The sequence below is a fragment of the Scyliorhinus canicula genome, chromosome 3, assembly GCF_902713615.1.
Source record: "Scyliorhinus canicula chromosome 3, sScyCan1.1, whole genome shotgun sequence".
Classification (NCBI taxonomy): domain Eukaryota; kingdom Metazoa; phylum Chordata; class Chondrichthyes; order Carcharhiniformes; family Scyliorhinidae; genus Scyliorhinus; species Scyliorhinus canicula.
Genome location: NC_052148.1, coordinates 56721507 through 56746822, shown reverse-complemented (window position 1 = coordinate 56746822; position 25316 = coordinate 56721507). Strand labels below are relative to the sequence as shown.

Below are 25316 nucleotides of genomic sequence, written 5' to 3'. Positions count from 1 at the left end.
AGGGGCGGAGGCGCGTGTGTATGAGTGTGTGTGTGTGGGCGGGGGAGGGCGGAGGAGGGTGGGGTGTCGGAATCATAAAGCTAAACCTCCAACTAACAAATACCCTACCGTGCAAAAACTATCTAGGACATTTCATATCAATTTGAGCTTCTTAAAAAAATATATACAATAACCTTCTTTGATAATCTGAATTTTTGCAGACCTGTGCTTAAGTGGATTTTTCTGGTGTTGACACTTGCTGTGTTCCACAGAAACCATAGAAAAGCTACCATTTGGCCCACTCTGTCTCCAGCCAAAAGAGATGAAAAGAAGCGAGCTGTTCATTTTAATCTCACTTTCCAGCACTTGGTCTGCAGCCTTGCAGGTTATAGCTCTTCAGATGAAGATTTAGGTACCTTTTTTTTTTAAACGAGTTGAGCGTTTCAGACTCGCCCACCAATTCAGGCAGTGAATTCCAGATGTCCACCTGGGTCTGGGTGAAAAATGATTTTCTCCAGTCGCCTATTATCCTTCTACCGATCATCATATGTCTTGGTAATTGACCCCTCAGCTCACAGAAACAGGTCTTTCCTGCCTATGCCCCTCAATGTTGTACGATTCCATTAGGCCACCCCTCAGACTGCCCCTCTTTGAAGGAAAACAACCCGAGCCTATCCAATCTTTACTCTTCGCTGCAATTTTCAAGCTATGGCAACATTCTTGTAAGTCTTCTCTGTGTTCTCTCTAGCAGAACAATTACATCCTTACTGTAATGTGGTGACCAATACTGTACACCACTCCAGCTGTGGCTTAACCAGTGTTTTGTACTGTTCCAACATCACATCCCTGCTTATGTATTCAGTATGTTGTCCATTAAGGGAAAGCATCCCACATGCATTATTTTCCACCTTATCCACTTATCCTGCCACCTTCAGGGACCTGTGAACATGAACTCCAAGGTACATGCACCTCCTCAACTCCTCTCAATATCCTCCTGTTTATTGAATATTCCCATGCTTCATTTGCCCGACCCAAATAAATTAGTCACACTTTTCTGGATTGAATTCCGTTGCCACTTTTCTGTTCACTCGACCAAACCATTGACATAATTCTGCAGATAACAGATATACTCCAAATATGCTCAAATTTGTTCACAATGGATAGTGTGGGCCTCGAGTCCCCACAGAGCTGTTTCGGTATTTTCAAAAGGCTATGAAGGTCTTTCTCCTGCTCTGCACAGATTGAAATGCCCCCTGAAATGCCTCGCTAGCCACCCCGTTGTATTCAACCGCAACAAAGGAATTAAACCAAACAGAAGCACCAGAAATGATGGTGACGAACCCGGTCCTTTGAACCCTGCAAATCCTCATTACTAGCATGTGGGGGCTTGTGACAATATTGGGAGAGCTGGCTCACAGGTGAGTCAAGCAACAGTCATAGTTATACTGATGGAATCATGCCTCACAGAAAATGTCCCGGACCCCACTATCCCCATCCTTTTTTGTATATAAATGTTTGTTATTCAGTGTTTGGACAAAGTATATTTGCCGTTATGTACACAGGATATGATGCATATATTTAGAAGAAAAGGGCACACGCACACAAATCACAACGGGGGAAAAAAAAAAGAAAGATAACAGGCGAGAAATACAAAATCAATTATTTACACATATAAGTAGGCATCGGTTTGTGGGGGAGGGGGGTGCAGATATACATTTGGGTGCTGGACAGAATTTATGAAGGGCAATACTCGAATGGGTCTGGTGCTGGTGTTGTCCCTTGCTTCTCCCGGATGGCTTTCGCTGCCGTTGTCGTCTCGTGCTCACTTCCGCTTCAGCCGGCCCTCCCGTCTTCCACCTGTATTCGGCTTTTTCTCTGTTCCTGTGGATGCCAAGTTTGTTAACGTTTCCCTGCCACCCCACACCCCCCCGGTTCGCCCTTTCCTTCCTCTTAGATTTAGCAGTCGTCGTCCCCCTCCCGGTCTATCTCGCCCTCTCATGCTTTGGCTACTGTCCCCTGGTTCTTGGTTACCTGGCTATTCTTCTGCTTATTTGTTGGCCACAAACAGGTCCTGGAGCAATTGGGTGAATGGCTCCCACGTTCTGTGGAAGCCGTCGTCTGACCCTCGGATGGCGAATTTGATTTTCTCCATTTGGAGAGATTCCGAGAGTTCGGACAGCCACTCTGCAGCTTTGGGTGGTGCTGCTGACCACCAGCCGAACAGGATTCTACGGCGAGCGATCAGGAAGGCAAAGGCAAGGGCGTCTGCCCTCCTCCCCAGGAATAGATCTGGCTGGTCTGAAACCCCGAAGACTGCCACTTTTGGGCATGGCTCCACCCTCACCCCCACCACTTTGGGCATTGCCTCGAAGAAAGCTGTCCAATACTTCACAAGTCTGGGGCAAGAGTAGAACATGTGGGTGTGGTTGGCCGGGCCTCCTTGGCACGGTTCACATCTATGCTCCACCTCCGGGAAGAACCTACTCATATGGGTTCTTGTTAAGTGGGCTCTATGTACCACTTTCAGTTGCGTCAGGCTGAGCCTTGCGCACATGGAGGTGGAGTTGACCCTATGCAGTGCTTCGCTCCAGAGTCCCCACCCTATCTCCATCCCCAGGTCCTCCTCCCATTTCATTCTTGTTACGCCCAGTAAGGTGTCGGCCCCTTCTACCAGTCGGTCATACATGTTGCTACAGTTTCCTTTCTCTAGTATGCTTGCGTCTTCCAGAAATGTCTGTCGTGGCAGTTGTGGGTATGTCCTTGTCTCCTTTCGTAGGAAGTTTTTGAGTTGCAGGTACCTTAGCTCATTCCCCCTGGCTAGCTGGAATTTCTCTGTCAGTTTGTCCAGTGTCACAACCCTGCCGTCCGTGTATAGGTCCCTGACTGTCGGTGTCCCTCCATCTTTTGAAGCTTCAGTCAGCGCTGATGTGAACCTATGGTTGTGCAGATGGGAGCTTTGTCTGACATTTTGGTCAGGCCAAATTGCTGCCGTATTTGGTTCCAGGACTGGAGGGTACCTATCACCACTGGGCTGCTGGAGTGTTTTTGGGTGGGGATGGGAGTGCCGCCGTGGCGAGGGCCCAGAGGGAGGCCTCCTCCACGCGCACTCATTCAGCTTCTGGCTCCTTGATGCATCCCCTTATTCGCTTGGCCGTCGCCGGCCAGTGATAAAGTTGTAGGTTTGGAAGGGCTAGCCCCGGCAACCCAAGATGTGCAGGCTAGGTGGATTGGCCACTCTAAATTGCCCCTTAATTGGAAAAAATGAATTGGGTACACTAAATAAAAAAAATTAAAAAACGTTTTGAATATATGTCACGAATTTCTAAGCTATGAGCCTGGATGGCTGAAGGCATGGAGGCAAATGGTACAGGAGATGGTGTGGAGGATGCACTTGGTCCTAGAGGCTAACTTGGGAGTCTAGTGACCAAATGGGGGAAATTTCAGATACCCCTCCCTCTCTTTCTAATCCCACGTGCTGTAGCTGGGGTCGAGATTGGAGGTGGAGTTAGACATCATCGCCATACAACTAGGACCTGGCCATATCCTTGGATGATTTCTATACGGCAGCATGTGGATAACAAATACAAAGGGGTCAAGGATGGCTCCTCCGTGGGGGGGGGGGGGGCTCCAATGTTATGGCTGCAATGACCGCATAGATTATGTGTTCATGTCTATAGATTTGATTTTAAACCTGCAACTTTCTAACTGAGCACTGGATATTTATTTTTCTCTTTCCATTTCATCTGGACTCCCAAACATGTGGGAGGTCTCCTGGGCATGCGAGTTCATTTGGCTGTCTTTACAGCATTTATGCAATGGAGGTTTTTATTTGCTGTCATCCGTTTGCTCATTGTATTTAATTGTATTTTGTATGAAGTTCATATTTTTGCACCAGTGATCCTTGGTGGGGCTATGAAGCAGGGATTGAAATGCACAAAAATGTTGGATATTAACTTACCGGCCTCCAGAGTTCCAGCTGATTTGTATGCTTTAATCTGATTTGGAAAGGCTGACTCCCACAAGTGTCCGATTGTGCAGCACTGTTTTCCAGGTTCATTATCCTAATGACAATACTGCCCAGTTGTCATCTGGCATGCTAACAATTCAAATAGTATTCATTATTATAAGTAATAGAGTCCTTAGCCTTGACAATGGTGATGAATGATTGGCTTCCATTCACTGCAGGACAATAAGCATGTGGGTTGAACTGGGAGCTGCTGTCAGGTTGGATAGAGAAATACAAAAGGAAAATGCTAGAAATACATGACTGTCAGCACTTGAAATGACAAAAGATAGACCGTTCCTGAGAAATATCTCTTTGCTCTTTTCAGATAGTTTGTGATCAGCTGCACATATCCAGCGTTTATTATTTTAGTCTGGTTTTCAGCATTTATAATTTCTTTGTCTCTCTTTCTCTAATTACAAGCAATATTATGTACGGCAGTATTTGATTAAGGAAGGTATTTGTTTCCTGCTCCTGGCTTAGCATAATGACTGACCAGCCGCATTATAGGAAGGATGTGGAAGCATTGGAAAGGGTGCAGAGGAGATTTACCAGGATGCTGCCTGGTATGGAGGGAAGATCTTATGAGGAAAGGCTGAGGGACTTGAGGCTGTTTTCGTTAGAGAGAAGAGGTGACTTAATTGAGGCATACAAGATGATCAGAGGATTAGATAGGGTGGACAGTGAGAGCCTTTTTCCTCGGATGGTGATGTCTAGCATGAGGGGACATAGCTTTAAATTGAGGGGGGATAGATATAGGACAGATGTCAGAGGTAGGTTCTTTATTCAGCAAGTAGTAGGGGCGTGAAATGCCCTGCCTGCAACAGTAGCGGACTCGCCAACACTAAGGGCATTCAAATGGTCATTGGATAGACAAATGGACGATAAGGGAGTAGTGTAGATGGGCTTTAGAGGGGTTTCACAGGTCGGCGCGACATCGAGGGCCGAAGGGCCTGTACTGCGCTGTAATGTTCTATGTTCTAATGAGTTTGAGACCTTTTCTGATGTACGTTGTTCTTCTGAAATGTGGCTCTTGGTGCAGCTTGGGAGCTACGAGGAAACCTTGGTGAACTTATTGGATTTCTCAACCTGTTAATTTGAGTTTCGGTTTAGTGACGCAGTAAAACAACTGTGGAAATCTTGTATCTTTATGATCAGTAAAAATTGGACATGATGGTAACCAGTGTGCTGGTTCTGCATTACTCTCCAGCATAATTTGTACTGTGCTGAAAACTGGGTAAAAATGAGAGCTGCTTCTTAATTGTCACAATTACTCGTTTAATATTGCAAATTGTGACATGATTTTCAAATCGATGTAGGGTTGCATCACTTCGTACAATGGGAACCTACTTATCTTTTATTGAACTACTTCCATGGCAATTTCTGCTTTCTTATGCAGAACTATATTTGACCTTTTTCTTTCACAAAAAAGTAACCCTTGTCTCTTCAGATGACAGCCACAAACATTCATCTGCTCCACCACCGAACACAGTGGTTGCCATGTGTACCATCTGCAAGATGCACTGCAGGAACTCACCAAGGCTCCTTAGGCAGTACCTTCCAAACACATGACCATTACCATCTGGAAGGACAAGGGTAGCAGATACATGGGAACACCACCACCTGGAAGTTCCCCTCCCAAGTCACTCATCATCCTGACTTGGAAAAAGATCGCCCTTCCTTTACTCTCCTTAAAAATCCTGGAACTCCCTCCCTAATAGCACTGTGGGTGTACCTACACCACAAGGATTGCAGCAGTTCACCACCACCACCTTCTCTAGGGAAATTGGGGCTAGGCAATAAATGCTGCCCTAGCCAGCAAAACTCAAATCCCATAAAATGAATTTTAAAAGTAAATGTCTATGGGAAACACATAATTTCCTGCTGTTTCATTATATGAAACAGAGCCCCAATATCTGGTTTATTTTAGGGGAAATGTAATTTGGGGAAGTGAGACTGTGGAAAGTTTCAATACAACAGATTTAAAGTGAGAACACCTATGAATAAATGGCCAGAAATTGTGAACGAAACACCCAATATAAGCATTGTGAGTCTGTTATTATGGCACAGCTTCTCCAAACACTTCACCCAGTCCTGAGAGCAAGTGCTACATTCTAAAGTTCGCTGAACAATCCATAATAATCCTTCATTGTGCATACTCGAGTGCTGGATAGTGGAAATACAAGGGAGAATTATGGGAGAAATAATGGTCTCATTCATATTTGTTATGTGATTTGACCAATGACCACAAGCAACAGCACCGATGAACATCGACCCCTGTATGCCATTGAATGTTGCCTCTTGCTCTACTTTTAAGGGTATTTTATAGTTACATGCATAATGTTCACTTAACCGCCATTGCATTTGTAATTTATATAAATGAAAAATTCCACCCAATAATCATGTTCCAATTTATGTTAGATGAATTTCTGTTCTCTCATGAAATTCCAAACCGTTGCTTTTGTTGAGTACTCACATTATGCTTTCCCCAATTGTTGTGGTTGGGACACTGCTTTGAACCATTGGTAGCATTTTTGACACAACTGAGAAGCTTGCGAGGTCACTTAAGAAAGTGTAGTTCAACTATATTGGTGTTGGAATCGAACTATGACTTGGTTAGTCAGAATATGGACAGCGCAACTCCACCTTTTGAGACATGTAACCCAACACGTTGAACTTCAAGCTGGTGGATTGCCATTACTTTTCCTATTACCAGCTTTTAATTTATTGTAAAAAACAAAATTGCTATTTCAACTCCATATTATTTATCCCGGGCCGTAACCACTATGCAAGAAATAAGCCATTTGGATATCCAGCTAACTGTCTTACCGTGTCATAAAGTTTTGTTTGAAGTCCCAGAATTTGCTAGGAGTTGTGGGAGTTAGGTTATCACCTCCATTAAAGATATGATCGATCCAATTATATGGTTAGTGGCAATGTCACTGGAAGAGTAATCCAGAGACCCAGGTTTCCAGGGACATGAGTTGAAATCTCACCATGGCAACTGGTGGAATTCAAATTCAATTAATAAATATGGAATTAAAAGTTAGTGGTGATGACAATACATTGCCATCACACAAAAAAAACTCTGCCTGGTTCACTAATGTCCTTTTACTGAAGGGAATCTACCTCCATACTGGGTGTAGCCCACATGTGACTCCAGAGCCACAGCAATGTGGTTTGCAATTAACTACCCTATGAAATGGCCTAGCAAGCCATTGTCAACAAGTTATAACAGTTGTATCAAACAGGTACAGAAATGCAGGCGAGGAGTAAAACCAGACAAGACACCCCGGTATCACTCGAGGCACCAGAAACGATGACGGGACATTCAGCCATGCTGGACAGCAAAGACATCCTGACTAACATCTGGGGGCTTGGGTGAATATTGGGAGAGCTGTCTCACAGAGTAGTTGAGCGTAACCTGACATAAACATACTCACAAAATCATACCTTGCAGAAAATGTCCCAGATGCTACCATCATCAGAGAGGGTTCACCTGGGAGTCCAACTTAACTCCAGACTGTGTGACGTCTAAAAACATCAGGTCAAACATGGGCAAGAAAACCTCTTGCTGATTTCTACCTATGCTCACCTATCAGTACTCCTCCATGTTGAACTATCAATTGGAAGAAGCATTTAGGGTGGCAAGGGGACAGAATGTACTATTGAGTGGGGGACTACATTAACAAGAGTGGCATGATAGCACCCAAACTGAGCTGGCTGAGGCTTAAAGGGTTCTTTCCTTCGACAGCACCTTCAAAACTCACAACCTCTACTACCTTGAAGAACAGGGGCAGCAGATGTATGGGAAAACTATTACCTGCAAGTTTCTCTGCAAACCACACACTGTTCTAACTTGGAAATATATTGTCATTCCTTCTCTGATGGAGGGCCGCCCCCCCATAACCCCCTACTTTCCTGCGCGGCCGGCCCCTGAATGCCAACGCCATGTTGAGTCTGAGCCGGAGTGCAGAAGAATTCCCCCGCGCATGCGCAGGTTGGCGGGGCGCAACTGCGCATGCGCTGGCTCGCACAGTGCCCATTTGGCGCCAGCAGGGGAGGCTGGAGCGGTGTGTACCACTCCAGCGCTGTGCTGGCCCCCTATGGGGCCAGAATCGGTCGTCCCTGCGCCGTGACGGCGTTCACAATGGCACAAACATTTGGGAGAATCCCCCCGCCCCCCCCCATAACCCTTAATTCTTCAAAAAACTATCTATCTTTATCTTAAAAACATTTAATGAAGGAGCCTCAACTGCTTCACTGGGCAAGGAATTCCATAGACCGTGCAATTGATAGAGCAAAGCAATCCCACAACCAAGGAATCAGATATAAGAAGCTCTTTAGTCCTGCCACATCCAGTCATGAAGGGCGATGGATAATTAAACAACTCATTGGAGAAGGAGGATCCATAGATAGCCAAGTTCTCAAGGATGGGGGTGAAAGCCAGCACAGCACACAACAGTGCAAAAGACAAGTCAGAAGCATTTGCAACAAACAGCAAGTGCTAAATTGATGATCTATCCCTGCCTCCTCCTACGGTTCCCAGCATTACAGATTTTGTCAATTCAACTTGCTCCATGTGATATCAATGAATAACTGAAGGCGTTGGATCCTGTAAAGGCTATGGGCACTGATGACATTTTCAGCAATAGTACTGTAGATTTGTGCTGCAAAACTAGCAGCTGCTGGAGCCAAACTGTCCAGTGCAGCTACAACACTGGCTTTTACCCAGCAATGTGCAAACTTGCTCAGGTGTGTACCCTCCAGAAAAAGCAAGGCCAAGTTCAACTGGGACAATAACAGCCCGGCAAGTCTACACATATCAATGGTAAAGTGGTGGAGGGGGTTATCAACAGTGTTATCAAGTGGCACTTGCTCAGCAATGACCTGCTCACTCATACTCAGTTTGGGGTTTCACCATGGCTGCTCAGCTCCTGAATGTGCGGCTGCCCTTGTTAAAACATGGACAAAAGAGCTGAACACCAGAGGTTAAGTATAAGTGACTGCCCTTGGATCAAGGCAACATTTGACCAAGATAGCATCAATAAGATCTACTGTCAATGGAAATCAGTGGTGGGGACCCTCCACAGGTTGGCGTAATGCCTGGTTTTTCTTTTTAAAAATAAAGGAAGATGCTTGTAGTTATTGGAGGCCAATCATCTCCGTTCTAAGACATCACTACAGGGGTTCTTCAGGGTAGTGTCTGAGGCCCAACCATCTTCAACTACTTCCTCAATGCCCATCCTTCTATCATAAGATCTGTAGTTTTAAATACTGTGGCTGCAAGAGCAGGTCCAGCCATCCTTCTTTGCAGCAGAAAGGCTAACTAAAAATTAAAGCACAAAACTTGACTGTAATGGTGAGCTACTTACAGTGACTATCACATCTTCGTGAAAAATATTATGCTTGTTGTTTTGGTGCTGATCAAATGTGTTTGTTTTGTTTTTTGGAAGAAAGTTTGTGCAGTGCAGTGTTCACCTATCTATGGGAATTGTGAAAGTACATTTGTATGTTGAGTTTGACATTTTGTCTCCTGATAGAGCCTTTATAGCAGCCTTGTGTGTAAAGGTGCGCTAATGTTGCAGCGCTCCTGAATTTGAGTACAGTCTCCGTTCTCGATCTCTTTCAGATCCTTCGAAAGCACAATGCTTGTAAGAGGGATTATTTTCCATTCCTGAATTTTTAAACCGTTCTGTTGACAACTTTGAAGAGTTCACTGGAAGGCTCAGTTCCTGAAGTAACTTGTGCTACAATGATCAATGGGATGTGTTCAGACTCCAACAAAACCTTTTTATTAGTGAGAGCTTGCCTCATCCTGATTTTTTTTTTGTTTGATCAGTTAATTTTTCTTTGACGGAAGCTGTTCTCAGTGGTACTATCAAGCGGCACATTCTCAGCAATAACCTGCTTACCGTTTGGATTCTGCCAGAGCCCACTTAACTCAGGACATCATTACAGCCTTGGTCCAAACATGGACAGAAGAGGTGAACTCAAGAGGTGAGAATGACTGCCCTTGCTAACAAGGCCGCAACTGTTTGAGATGGGTCATCTCAGCCCCTGGACATATTTGCAGGAGTTCCTCGGGGCAGTGTCCCAGGTCCAACCACCTTCAACTACTTCATCAATGGCCTACCCTTCATTGTAAGGTCAGAAGTGGGAATGTGCATGGCTAATTGCACATGTTCAGCATCATTCACCATTCCTCAGATACTGAAGGAGTCTTCTGTCCATATGCTGAAATTTCCTGTCCATATGCTGAAAGATCTGGACAACATTCAGGCTTGGGCTAATGTGTGCACCAATGTTAGTTGTCATTTAAGTGACAGAGCATCTGGCCATCTCCAACAAGAGAATCTAAACCTCTCCACTTGACATTCAACAGTATTACCATCATTGAATCATCCTGAATCAACCCCCACTGTCATCATCTTGGGGGTTACCATTGAGCAGAAACTTGAACGGAACTGGAGCAATCATATAAATAATCTGACTATAAGAATAAGTCAGTGGCTGAGAATTCTGAGGTGAGTAACTACCCCCTTGACTGCCCAAAGCCTGTCCGTTATCTGCAAGGCACAAGTCAGGAGTCATAAGTTCCGGTTAGGCACGCTACAGCCTTCCGGCCTGAACATCGAATTCAACAACTTCAGATGATCAGCCCCACCTCGACCCATTTGTTTTCATTTCATTTTAACTGTATTTTACCGTTTCTTTCTTTCCTGCACCTTTCTCCTCTTTGCTTCCCCCTTCCCCTCCCTCCACACCTACAGTTCATCCTCTGATGTTACTTTCCCTGCTGTTTGACCTTTCACATCTTTTGTCCTCTCTGGGGACTGCAATTAGCACTCTTTCACCTTGGTTTCTGTGGCCATTAGCACCAAGTTTCCCTGGGTTTCTGTGGCTATGACTCATCTTTCATTCTCACTCCACAGTATAAATATTTCCCACTCTCTCTTGTCTGTTAGCTTTGACAAAGAGTCATCAGACTCGAAACGTTAGCTCTTTTCTCGCCCTACAGATGCTGCCAGACTTGCTGAGATTTTCCAGCATTGTCCCTTTCGTTTCAGATTCCAGCATCCGCAGTAATTTGCTTTTATTAAGTCAGGAGTGGGATGGAATACCCTCAACTTGTCGACTTCTTCGCTGAAAATTAATCATCAGCAGAAGGGCGGGGGGGGGGGGGGGGGGGGGGGGGAGGGTTAGTTTAGCTTAGAGTAGGGAGTTAATAAAGGTGGGACCTGTAAGGAAGGGAGACGGCTTTTGCACTATGTTCATAGTTTCATGTACATTGTTTAATTTGTTGTTGTTACAAAACCAAAAATACCTCCATATTTATTTAAAAAAAAACATTTGTTGCCTATCCCGTTCATAATTGCCCTTGAAATTAGTGGCTTGCTCAGGCACTTCTGAGGGTCAACGCAATGGGCCTGGCTTCACACGTAGGCCAAACTGGGTAATGTTGGCAGGCATTGTTTCCTGTAGCATATTATTAGTGAACTAGATGGGTGTTTACAACAATGAATGATGGTTGTCATGGTCACCATTACTGAGACCAGCTTGATATGCCAAATGTATTAATTACATGTAAATTTCACCAGCTGCTGTGGTGTGAGGAACCCACAGTCCTTGAGCATTAGTCTCTGAATTACCACTCCAGTGACATTATTACTAGTCCAGCGACATTACCAGTACTCTACCGTCTTCCCATTATTTATCCATGGGAGATGCAGATGTTGATGGCAAAGTTGTTGCCATCAGGGAGGAAAATGGGTGAGCTGCCTTCATGAGTACAATCGCATGTTAGGCAATTAGTTCACCACTTTGCTATGGGTTTGGAATTATAGACTAGGCAGGGTAAGGATGGCTGATTTCCTTTCCTTCAGGGTATCGGTGAACTGGGTGCGTTTTTGCAACAGTCCGATGGTTAGCTGGTCACCATTACTGAAGCATGGTGATTAGCACTGTTGCTTCCCAGTGCCAGGGGCCCAGGTTCAATTCTCGGCTTGGGTCACTGTCTGCGCGGGTTTCCTCCAGGTGCTCTGGTTCCCTCCCCCAAGTTCCGAAAGACGTGCTTGTTAGGTGAATTGGACATTCTGAATTCTCCCTCAGTGTTTCCGAATAGGCACCGGAGTGTGGCGACTAGAGGATTTTCACAGTAACTTCATTGCAGTGTTAATATAAGCCTACTTCTGACACTAATAAAGATTATTATTATCACCAGTTTGTTAATTCCAGATTTATTTAATTAAGTGTATTTATTTTCTCTGGGGAGGATTTGAACGAGTTAGTGTCTCCTGATCATTAACTCACACCAGCAAGTAGCTATTTGTCACTTCAATCCTGATGGTGAATACATGCAGGTTACTAAATTATGGTGTCTTAGTTGAGGAGGAGGCCTGTAGAAGGGTGATAGTAGAAAGGCTGATGGTTTCCTTGCCTGCTGTCCAGCCACCTCTGCTCCTTTCCAACAGATGTCGCTTTTCACATGTATTAGTACACAGTGAAAAGTATTGTTTCTTGCGGCCCGTGTCGCCCGCCACACTCAGTGTGGTGGAGGGTTTGGGCCCGGAGGGCGACTGTCCGAAGGCTGTCAGCCACCCAGTGTCGGGAGCGCAGGGTGCACATGAGGCACTCTGTAGCGGGGTGCAGGGCTCACTCGTGACTGACACTGTGTTGCCCCATACCCCCTCTGGGGGTCTCCCGGAACCTGGCACATCATAATTGAAGGTTCTTTTATTTTCTGCCTCCGTAGATAGTTCAGACAGTGCCCTATGGGTCCCCCCTTCACCAACACCCCGACTCCCTCCCTCCCCCACCACTCTCCTCTTCCCCCTCTCCCCACTACCCCCCTTCCTTTCCCTTCTGTTGGTACAGAGGCGAGGGTATCTGGTCTCTCCAGCGCAAAGTTTAGTGCTTGTCCCATTTGTTTGTTGTAGAAACGTGTTGTGAACTGTTTTAACAATCAGAGTATCCACAGCCCTCTCCCCGTACTTCGGTACTGAGGGGAGGGTACCCTGTTTCTCCAACACAAAATTAGTAGTGTTTGTACCGTTTGACCTTGTATATATTTTTACTGTTTTAATAAAAGGATACAGACAATGCATACCTTACATAGGTCAGGACGGCGAGACTGCAGTATGTAATGTACATCAGCTGAAGGTGAAATTATGAGCAGTTGTGGCCATTGCTTTTCTGGAAACATTGCAGAAATATTTAATGTTTATTTGACAACTGGATTAGAATTGTTCGAATGTGTTCCTTCTATTTATGCTTTGAGAAACTTGGCTGCATTTATTTACAGAGGACAGTGAGTCTGCTTTCATAAATAATACATTTGAAAAGTGTTATTTTTGATTTAAATGTTTGTCTGCTTGGGAAGTTCTGTCTAAGGACTAACAGAATGAGCAAGTTACTAGGCCTGAGCACTGTCCAGAGTTAACCAATTTCAACACTTGATATGGGCCCTATAATTACCTTCAAGACTGGAGTGTATGCCTGTCTCCAGTGCTTTCCAATATACTTAAATAAGGAAATAGCAAAATATTGCTGATGTTGGAAATAAGAAATAAAATCAGAAAGTACTCAGAAAAACTTTGATCTGGCAGCATCATTGGAGAGAGGAATGGAATTATCATTTTTAAATTTTATTTATTTATTTATTTATTTTTAAATATATTTTTAAAAAGATCTAGAGTACTCAATTCTTTTTTTCCAATTAAGGGGCAATTTAACATGGCCAATCCACCTACCTTGCACATCTTTGGGTTGTGGGGGCGAAACCCACGCAAACACAGGGAGAATGTGCAAACTCCACACGGACATTGACCCAGAGCCAGGATCGAACCTGGGACCTTGGCGCCGTGAGACTGCAGTGCTACCACTGCGCCACTGTGCTGCCCTTGGAATTATCATTTAAGATTTGATGTCATATACTGCTTAAAAAAAATGAAAAACATTGATAAATGTTTTTGCCTTGCACTCGCTGGATTAACATAAGGCCAAATTTCAAACTATTACAGCAATTTCTACTGCTGGAGGAAAGGGTGCTTGATTGGTTGGGAGGTCAGGTCTGATTTATAAAGGCATTGCTGTGGAGAAAACAACCCAGTCCTGTTGGCTCCCCAAAATCCTGGGTATTCAAAAAAGGTGCAGAGCTTGGGCAAATTCCTTTTTTGTTGTTGTTGTTGTTGTTGCAGAAAGTGGGACCCTGTGTATCAATCTATGTCACCCCGAGCAAGCGTAACTGAACCATGTCATTGGCTTGACTGGTTATCTTAAATTGTTTGTTGTGTAGCTATTAACACACTCCAGATTGTTCGGCACACCAGTCTCAGAATTGCACCTAACAGTCGGAACTTTTTTGGGGGTATGCAAGCATCTCTGAATATGGTCTGTACTCGGCTTGTTCTTTTGACTGTTCGTAATGCGTAGTTTGATTTGATCAGCAACTGGGTGGGCATATGGGCCTATGGCAATTCTTTTCTCCTGTAGTATAAATTGTTTGGATTATTTGAAATTTGGCATCTTGTCCTGATGAGTGCAAGATAAAAAGCTTCAGCAACACGTGTGGCATCATTTAATGAGGGAAAAAAAGTATTTTCTTGAGCGTGAATAGTGGGGAATTTCTGGAAGCCTGGAGTGTTGAGAACAACCGCGATATCAAATGGGATTTTGTTTTTTGGGAGCTTCTGCAGGGAACATCCCGCCAAGGCCACACTTGCCATTTCCTGCACTGACGAGCTCCTTCTCCTGGCTCTGACATATAGAACATAGAACAGTACAGCACAGAACAGGCCCTTCGGCCCTCAATGTTGTGCCGAGCCATGATCACCCTACTCAAACCCACATATCCACCCTATACCCGTAACCCAACAACCCCCCCTTAACCTTACTTTTATTAGGACACTACGGGCAATTTAGCATGGCCAATCCACCTAACCCGCACATCTTTGGACTGTGGGAGGAAACCGGAGTACCCGGAGGAAACCCACGCACACGGGGAGGACGTGCAGACTCCACACAGACAGTGACCCAGCCGGGAATCGAACCTGGGACCCTGGAGCTGTGAAGCATTTATGCTAACCGCCATGCTACCCTGCTGCCCCTGCCTATGTAGGCAGCTTTCTCACTGTCTACTCCAACAGCTCTACAGTTCTTTCCAAGGAAGCTGACTGCTTTCTGCCAAAAGGCTCTGTGAGGACCACAGTATGTTTCTTCCTTTAGCTTCAAACTAGGCAAATCTTCCAGCATCTTTCCACTCTCTTGAATTCAAAAATGAGCTGGACCTCCACTTGAATTCTGTGCAATAAACAACAAAGTCTGTATTTTCTTTACACAAAAGCAGACTTGACGAACATTTTTTTTCCTTTGTCTCTGCCTAGTGATTGAGTTGCAGGGTACACAAGACTAAATTTGCTGTTCACAAACTGAACTGTTTGCTTCTGTCAGCAAAAGCGCACTGTAAAATTAAACAAACAAAAAAACCTTCGAACCAAGGCTGCATCCTGAATCGCTATGTTTCTATGGCAAAGTGGTATGCTTTTGGACCAGCTCAAATGGAAATGTAAACAAATAAGTTCACCTGGCTTCTGCAACCCACCCAAACAATTTAGATTTCTTATGCCTGTAATTGCCCTATCACCGGACCTCCTGTTGCAACCTCAGAGATGACCATTTATTGTTAAAGTTTTCTTCCTTATCAACTCTGACCTTGCAAGGTACATCTAGGCTACACCAAGTGTCATAAACCCCAAGCTTGTTTGAATTGCATTTACTTCATGGTATTTTTGTGAGGGCCACAAAGATTCCAGTACGAGTTGAAGGATAGAAAGAAATAACCTGTGCGGAGTCTTCACGTTCTCCCCGTGCGTGCCTGGGTTTCCTCCAGGTGTTCCGGTTTCCTCCCACAGTCCAAAGATGTGCAGGTTCGGTGGATAAGCTGTGCGAAATTGCCCTTAATGTCCAAAAAAAAGGTTAGGTGTGGTTACGGAGATAGGGTGCAGTGGGGGCTTGGGTGGGGTGCTCTTTCCAAGGGCCAGTGCAGACTCGATGGGCCGAATGGCCTCCTTCTGCACTGTAAATTCTGTGATTCTGTGAAATGCTCCCTTGTTTGAGCATTTAGAATATATTTTTAGATTGTTCCTGCTTCAAAATTATAATTACAGGATCGTGTTGTGAATGAAGATGATTTGGATGCAGTACTTCACCTAGTTAGCATATAAATTAAAAAGGAAATTGCCTCAAACTACCAAGCATTCATCTTTTGAGCAGCACCAGAGGGATATGTGGCCTGTGGCAAGATTTGTGCTGTGTGAATTCTCTTGTACAAGATCATCCCATGTCTCCCTTTTCACAGCTGAGAAAATCTCCAGTATTTTCTCAAATCTGACATCTGTTTTTATGTCTATTTTATTGGCATTGGCTTCATGCTAAAATGTCTCTAGTTTGTTGATGATATGAATCAGATGCTCTACATATAGCATGCTCCAACTGTCTGGTTGTGCATTTGAATTCGACTATATTTGACTACTTAGTTGCATATTCTACTGGTTTTGTTTCCTGATGCTCTCAAGTAGCTGTATATAGTGTTGAGTCCTCGCATACTTACAGGTTTCTTTAAATCCTGCCCTTATCTATTTCAACACTGTTCGTGGATTATGTGCGTCAATCATTTTTCCTTCCTTCAAGCAGAATGTTCCACTTGTCCAATATGCCCAGAACCCATTTTTTTAGTTTCCCCCCATCCTGGCCAAGAATATATCTGCCTTTATTTTTATTTTCCTATATACATGTGATGGAATGTTGATATGACTACAGTTTAATTTACAATAAACGTTTATGTCAATGCCCTTTCAATCTAACCAAACATACAACTTTGTTCATGTCATGGGACTCTCATTCGGAACTCTCATTCGGGGCAGGAGAGTTACCAGACTTTTGGGGCTTGTTGACTATTTTAAAATTTTTTTGAAGCTGTTGCCATTTTTCCAGTTTGACATCAGGTACTCCAGGGTTAATTTTCTACAACTTGGCCAGAACTTTGCCGACACAACGGCTGCCGATATCTAAATTTTGGTTCAACGTTTTTCGGGCATCCTTGAGGCAAAGGATGCTGATCATGTTGCATTTATTTTGTGCTCTGTATTGATAGTCTTCAGAAGTTTATTTTATCAGGCTTTATCTCAACTTTGGGTACCTCAAGACAATTGACAGCCAGTGTGCTTTTTGCCATTGCTATAATTTACAAAAGCAAATGTGAGTTAGTGGGTGTGAGTTTTGAATTGAATCCAGATTTAATTATTGCTTTTCGCTTTTTTCCTTTGCTAAATTTCGCACCCAGAGTGAGTTATATTGTTGAGGGCCAACTGAATTGAAATGACCACTTTCCAATCCGACTATGAGCATTTAATTTACATGCCTTATTTTTATTCATGAGATGTGTGTGTCACTGGCAAGGCCAGCATTTATTGCGCATCCTTAATTGCCTCCTTGAACCACGACAGTCTATGTGGCGTAGGAGTGAAACTAGGAAGGGGGCTGTAGGATTTTGACCCAGTGACAATGAGGAAAAGGCAGTATAAGGAAAGGTTCTGACTGATCCTGCCAGAATCCTAACTGAGCAACAGTAAGCAGGCTATTGCTGAATAAAGAGCTGCTTGATTGCACTGTCAGTGAATTTTCTACTTTGCTTATAATTGACAATAGGCTGTTGGGGCTAGTGTTGGCTGGATGAATTTGTCCTGTTTTTTTTTTGTGGGACTGGGCAGAAAATAATTAGACAATTTTCTACAAATGTGTCCAGATACAATGAAGCCTTAGTAATGTTTTACAGCACGTAGCCTGCTTTGTATTTTTGTTCATGGCTCCCATAGGATGATGAATATGTATCTATATAAATGTTGTTACATTGATGTCATTTGCTTGAAGACGTAGAAGAGGTTTTCAGTTTTCAATCTTCAGTACATTGTTCATTCCGTCACCATTTAGTCTGTCAAACATTTTAGTCATCTTAAACACCTTAATTAGACCAAATATTTATATTTTATATTCAAGGGAATCCTGGCTTAGTCTATGTAATCTTTTATCTTAACTTGAATCATTTTGATGAATCTGCACATGCCCCTTAAAGGTTAATATATCAATTTTGAGATGTATTGTCTTGAAATAAACACAGTTCTTTGGGTGCGGTCTAACTAGAGCTTGACTCAACTGTAACTATGAAAATGGAGAAAGTTGACCGTCTGCTTACAGCACTATTAACTCTGGGCTGGATTTTATGGTACATCCACAGGTGCTAAAGCCAAGCGGATGGACCCATAAAATAGGACACAATGCCACCTGCAACATATCTGCCACCTGCCTACCTGTGACACCAGTTTGCAAGTGGTGATGAAAATGTCAGGTGGGCTCCTTGCCTGTGACCTGATTGAGGCCCTTTACTTATGGGCTGCTGGGCAGTACTTCCTTTCTGGCTCACCAGTGTCAATTGGAGCCCCCCCCCCCCCCCCCCTCCCCATTCTCTCAGTGTCTACCCTCCCCTCACACTGTCTGGAATGCCCCCATCACCCTCTCGCTGGAGCCTGGCAGCCAGCCCTGGTGAGGTCCAAGAGTTACCTGGGGTTTTGGGGTATGGACGACTGTTCTTCTCTGCGGCTTCCTGCAATACTGTACCAGGATGGCCATCACTCCCAGTGATGCTGTCAGTACTGCAAAGCTGCTAGACTGCAATTGGCCAGCAACTCTAAGACAGGACTTGTTCCAGGAAAGCAGCGGAACTCTCACCTTGTAATAAATAAATAAAGGCCCATGAGCTGAAACATTTAAATGGGGCGAGTTAACAACGCTAATATGGGCTAACTCCCAATAATTACACTGTAGTGTAGTGAGTCCTTCGCATTAATCTGGCCCCATATTACTGTAAAATAAACACTCACATCTACACTATAAACTTGTCATACTTGAACTCATTTATGCACGCTTTGAGCTTGATGTTAATGAACTTGCTTCATGGAGGAGTTCATTTTAATCTTTACGATTTGTAAACTTCTGTTTTTTCATCATTTACTCTGGCAAGCCACCTTGATATATGATGTACAGTTGCCCTAATGTGTTGTGCAAAGTTTCTTGTGATCGTGTATGCTTTGTCTTTTTTTGACACCATCCACATATTCACCAAAAAGAGCAAGCACGATGGTTCAAAATGCTCAGGCAAATAAGGTGACCCTTTCTCCCATTTGTTCAGTTGATTCATTTAATTAATTTACCCATTCTAATCTGACGTGGATTGAATCCTGAGATCACCTTTTGAGCCAAAAGAAATGAACATTTAAACAATTGGTTCATAAGAGTAAGTGCCCTGGAACCGTAGCGCTAAGGACTTCACATTTGGCATTCTGCCATACTAAACCAGGTGGCAAGACTTTCAATTGTAACTTCAAAAGAACAATAGTGCTTGTAGTTCAATAATTGATTTTGTTCTTAATTTTCAATATATGCAAGTCCTTTTAATTCTAACTGCATGACTAGCATGATCCTGGGCAGAGTGAAACATCTTGTACAATCAGTTTGATTCTGCATGTTTCACCCAGGTTCCAAAGGGCAGCACTAATTGAGCACTGAAATAATTGGTTTATTCCAGGATTTCCGGTTAGGTATGCTCTTGAAAAATGAACAACATACTGCTGCCAACTTGTTGCCTCATGTCGTTGCAAAAAGGGAATGCAAGGTTATCCTGGGTAGATGGGAATCTAGAACTTAAAACACAAACCGATCAGCGATGATCTTATTGAAGGTTCCAGGGGCCAAATAGCCTACTTTGGCTCCTAGTTTGTTTATTCATACCATCCCCTCACCCCTGAGACAGCACTTTGATTTAATGACTCATTCAATGATGCCTCTGAAATTGCAGCACTCTTTCATTTCTTTTCCCCTGAAAATTTAGAGTACCCATTTATTTTTTTCCAATTAAGGGGAAATTTAGCATGGCCAATCCACCTATCCTGCACTTCTTTGGGTTGTGGAGATGAAACCCAGGCAAACAGGGGGAGAATGCAAACTCCACACGGACAGTGACCAAGAGCGGGGATTGAACCTGGACCTCAGCACCACGAGGCAGCAATGCTACCACTGCACCACCATTCTGTCCCTGCAGCGCTCTTTCAGTGCAGCACTGGAGTGTAGGCTCCAGGCGTCATTACAACCGTCATCCAAACTTGGACAAGAGAGTTGAGTTCCAGAACCAGGAGGGAAACTTTCCACTGGTAGGAGGCGTGCCCAGTACAAAGGAAGATTGTTATGGTTGCTGCCGATCAATCATCCCAGTCCCAGGACATCACTGCAGCTGTTCCTCAGGATAGTGTCCCAGGCCTTGATTTTTCAGCTGCTTCATTAATGACCCCTCCATCATAAGATAAGACGCGGGAATGTTTGTTAGTGATTGTGTTCAGCACCATTCATGACTCAGATACTGAAACAGTCTGTGCCCATATGCAGCAAGATCTATACAACATTCAGGCTTGGGGGCAGCACGATGGCACAGTGGTTAGCATTGTTGCCTACGGCGCTGAGGATCCGGGTTTGAATCCTGGCCCTGGGTCACTGTCCGTGTGGAGTTTGCACATTCTCCCCATGTCTGAGTGGGCTTCAGCCCCACAACCCAAAGATGTGCAAGGTAGGTGGATTGGCCACACTAAATTGCCCTTAATTGGAAAAATAATTGTGAACTCTAAATTTATTAAAAATGACATTCAGGCTTGGGCTGATAGTGCCAGGCAATGATCACCTCCAACAACAAGTTGCCTGTGATATTCATTATCATTACAATCGCTGAATCCCCCCTACAAACAGCCTAATAGGTTAGCTTTGACCAAAAATTGAACTGGACCAGCCATATAAATACCGTGTCTACAAATGTCACTCAGTCAGATTTGATTCCTGCCTCCCAAAAGCATGCTATTATTTACAAGGCTCAAATCAAGATTGTGAAGCAATACTCTACACAAACCTGGATGTGTGCATCTCAAGCAACATTCAACAAGTTAAGACATCCCATCTACCACCTTAAACATTCACTGCCTCCCAACACCACTGCACTGTGTCAGCATTGTGTACCATCTACAACGTGCACTGCAACTCTCCAAGGCCTCTCCGACAGCACCTTCCAAACCTGCAACTTCTACCACCTAGAAGATTCCAATGCCACCTATAAGTTTCCCTACAAGTTGTACATCATCCTAGCTATATCACCTTTCCTTCACTATCCCTGGGTTAAAACTCTGGAACTCCCTCCATCACAGTACTGTGGGTGTATCTACACCATATGGATTGCAGTTGTTCAAGAAGCCAACTCACCTCCATCTTCTTCAGGGTAATTTTTATTTTCAAGAAGGGATGTGGGTATTGCTGGCGAGGCCAACATTTATTGTCTACTCTAATTGCCCCTCAAATATGGTCATCAATGAATAATCTTGTGCTGTTTTGACAGTTCTGAAATCATAACACAGTTTGGTACAGTGGAATTCCAAAGTCAATATCATTAAATGGCTCCCACCGAAGTAGTTTTAAGGCCTGTTTTTTCTTTCACATTGTTGATTGCGGTTAGTCATCACTTCTTTTCATTAATTCAGACAGGTCCTTTGGTTTTTTTTTTTGTCCTTTCTCTCATTCGTTTTTCAATGATCTATTCCCTTCATTATCCATGTTATCAAGATATTTGATGAAACATTCATCAGTTTTCTTGAATTGCAAATCCTGCATTCATAGCCTCAAGCCTCCTTGAAGTACAATGGATGAATATTGCACCTAGGTGAGACTAAAATAATTTTATTTTGCAATTCTTTGATGTTGCCTATTTCCATATATTCCTCCAAGGGTTGGTTAGCTCAGTTGGCTGGATGGCTGGTTTATGGTGCGGGTTCAATTCCCAATTGAAATTATTCATAAAGCCTAGCCTTCTCAACCTTGCCCCTTGCCTAAGGTGTGGTGATCTTCTGGTTAAATCGCCACCAGCCATCTCACCGCCTCAAAAAGGAGAGAGTAGCCGATGGTCCTCAGGACTATGGTGACTTTCATTTCATTCCATATTACTCCAGCTTAACAACTTCAGGCCATTATTTGACACTACTTGTGCTGTTCTTCCAGCTGTCTAGATCCGAGGCTTTTGAATTTGATGACCGAATCCATGCAGTTGACATCATGTGACCTAGTGAATTTCGAGCCAGTATTTTGGGGAGGATGGTTAGCACTGTTGCTTCACGGGTCCAGGGACCTGCGTTGATTACCGACTTGTCAGTACGGAGTCTGCACGTTCTCTCCATACCTTCTTAGGTTTCCTCCGGGTGCTCCGGTTTCCTCCCACAGGTCCCGAAAGACGTGCTTGTTCGGTGAATTGGACATTCTGAATTCTCCCTATGTGTACCCGAACAGGCACAGTGGTGTGGCGACTACTGGCTTTTTGCAGTAACTTTATTGCAGTGTTAATGTAAGCCTACTTGTAACACTAATAAAGGTTATTATTATTAAATCCATATTTCTCTGCAATCTTCCATTTTATTAAAACAAATGTAACGTGAGCGTTGAATTGGTGCCTGTTAACTCTATTTTTTATTTTATATAAGAGAATGCACAGAAAGATGGTATGTAAGATGTATCAAAATAATTACTGCCACTTAGCACCACTGGAATGGTTGGTTCTGAGATTTGGCACCATTTGGAGATACTGCAAATTTGCAAAAATTGAGAGGAGGTTCTGTGGTATTATTAACAATGAACAAGCAAAAGAAAAAGCTTGTATTGAAATTATTTATTTATCTTCCCCTCTTTTCTTTGTGTGTATATTTAACTGTGAGTATCTATTTAAATATGGAATATGATGAGTAGGTTTACATAAGTAGGCAGCACTGTAGCATGGTGGTTAGCATAAATGTTTGAGTAGGGTGATCATGGCTCGGCACAACATCGAGGGCCGAAGGGCCTGTTCTGTGCTGTACTGTTCTATGTTCTATTAACACTGCAATGAAGTTACTGTGAGAAGCCCCTAGTCGCCACATTCCGGTGCCTGTTCGGGTACACAGAGGGAGAATTCAGAATTTCCAATCCACCTAACAGCATCTCTTTCAGGACCAAACTGAAAGTTGCAACTAAATGAAGGAATTTGGCATTCTTTTTGTCAATTATTATTTGTTCCTTTTGATAAAACTTCTGTGAAGGGTCTTGAGACATTATACTACATTAAAGATGTTATGTAAATGCAAGTTTTTGTTGTATTAAAAGAATACAGAGCAACAAGGGTTGATGAAGAAAAGGGGAGTGAGATGATTGTTGAGGAGACATTGCTCCACAAGATATTACTTCTCCATCTCCCCCGCCAAAACAAATCTACAGGCTGAGAGTGAGGATCTCTGTGTTAAAGAATTCACTAAATTCATAATAGGGAAGTTCTGGTTGTCACTACATGAACGGAGTCTGTATGGAGTCTGCATGTTCTCCCTGTGTCTGCATGGTTTTCCTCCCACAGTCCAAAGATGTGCAGGTTAGGTGGATTGATCATGATAAATTGCCCTTAGTGTTCAAACAGATTAGGTGGGGTTACTGGGTTACAGTGATAGGGTGGAAGCGTGTGCTTAAGTGGGTTGCTCTTTCCAAGGGCGGGTGCAGACTCGATGGGCCAAATGGCCTCCACTGCACTGTAAATTCTATGTTCTATGAAGACCAGCAACCAAAATCATCTGGATGGATGCATTTAACTTTGTCACTTCATTTCAGGCAGTCATTAGTGATCTTTGTTACATTACCGAGAGGTCCTAGGGCAATTCACACAGTTTGGCATCGGTAAAAGACAACAGCAAATTCAGGCCATCCAGTATTAAACTTTTCTTTTGGATTTGGCTGTATCTTGGGTGCCGCAGATGGTGTACACATGACTTTTTGTATATTTCCCCCTGACATGACTCTTTGTATATTTCCCCTTGTCAACACTCTCGATCGACATCCTGGAGGGGGAGATTTACCACTTGGCTGGTGAGCAGACTGTTCAAGCAAATTTTGTATTGAGGTGGAGGCTGCTTTGCATGTGGTCATGAAGTTGCTACATGTTAATTAACCTTTGCAAGTCTGTCCTCCTCGAGTTCTTTTGTGTCATGATGAATTGAAAAAGTTACCGATTGACTATAAACTGAGTGAATAAACTTCCATATTGGGTGAATAAATGACTAAACAATGGGAATTTGGTGAGCAAGGGAATTAGTTGCAGAGAAGGAGTGAGTTGGCAAATAGTTTAAACTGAGGGACAACAGTAACAGGAGGGAGAGGGCTGGTGAGTGAAGAGTGTGGAATATCAAAGCACTGACACAAATCTGCTGGCTATTTATCTCGTGCAGAAGGAACATTTGAGCCTGAGAAATGGAAGTTCAGTTAATTAGTGTGAATGAGAGATGGCGTTTTATACTTAAAACAATACCATAAGCAAATGCATAAAATTAAGCTACCCATTTTAAATATCTGGTCAGATTTCATGCCATTCTTGTGCCAGGAGTAAATTTCGGGAAACCTATTTCCTGAATAGCTGTGTGGGTAGGAGCATCCAGTGGCTTCAGCTCAGGGTTTCTCCATTTTCGGAGCAGCTGGAGACACTGTTGGATAGACGGAGATGCTGAAAGTTTCCTGGAATACACAGGTCAACCCAGAGCTGTGGAGAGTTCAGGTTATTAAGTAGGTGGACATCGAACAGGGTAGGGAGATTTAGACACTGCAGGAATCCTCCCTGTGTGATTCTCTCAAACTGATATTCATTGCTGAATGCTATTGACCCCGTGCACAGAAAGGAGCAAATCCACAGAATTGTAGGGCAAGTAACTGCACTGTGGAGTGTGGCCACAGTGTAGCCAAGTGTAGAAATGCAGTGGTCATGGAGGATGGGGTAGTCAGCAAAATTTAGAGATGTTTCTGTGGCTGCTGAATCTAGCATCCAGTCTTGCCAGGGTCAGTGGTGCCACTGTACAATTGCAGATCATACTGTGGGGAATTGATGCACAGCCAGAAGCAGTGGTCTCAGTTTGAATGGCTCATGGAATTGGGGTAATATTTTAGTAGCATGGATTAAGGATTGGTTAACAAACAGAATGTGAAGCATGACCCGGTCATTTTTGGAACGAAGAATGTGATGGAGTTCTGCAAGGATCAGTGTTTGGGCTTCAGCTGTTTATAGTCTGATGGACCAAGTACAATATATTGGTGATTCAAATCTAGGTGGGAAAGTAGGCTGTGAGGGGGGCACAAAGACCTCTATGACGGTGGTGGAAAGGGAGACGAGGAATGATTTGAAATTAAATTGAAT

General features: G+C 43.7%; 1 protein-coding gene across 1 annotated transcript in view; it reads left to right on the top strand.

Moving 5' to 3' along the window:
• Window positions 1-25316, top strand: part of atp8b1 (ATPase phospholipid transporting 8B1) — a 213364-nt gene that overhangs the window by 83169 nt on the left and 104879 nt on the right. The window lies entirely within an intron of this gene.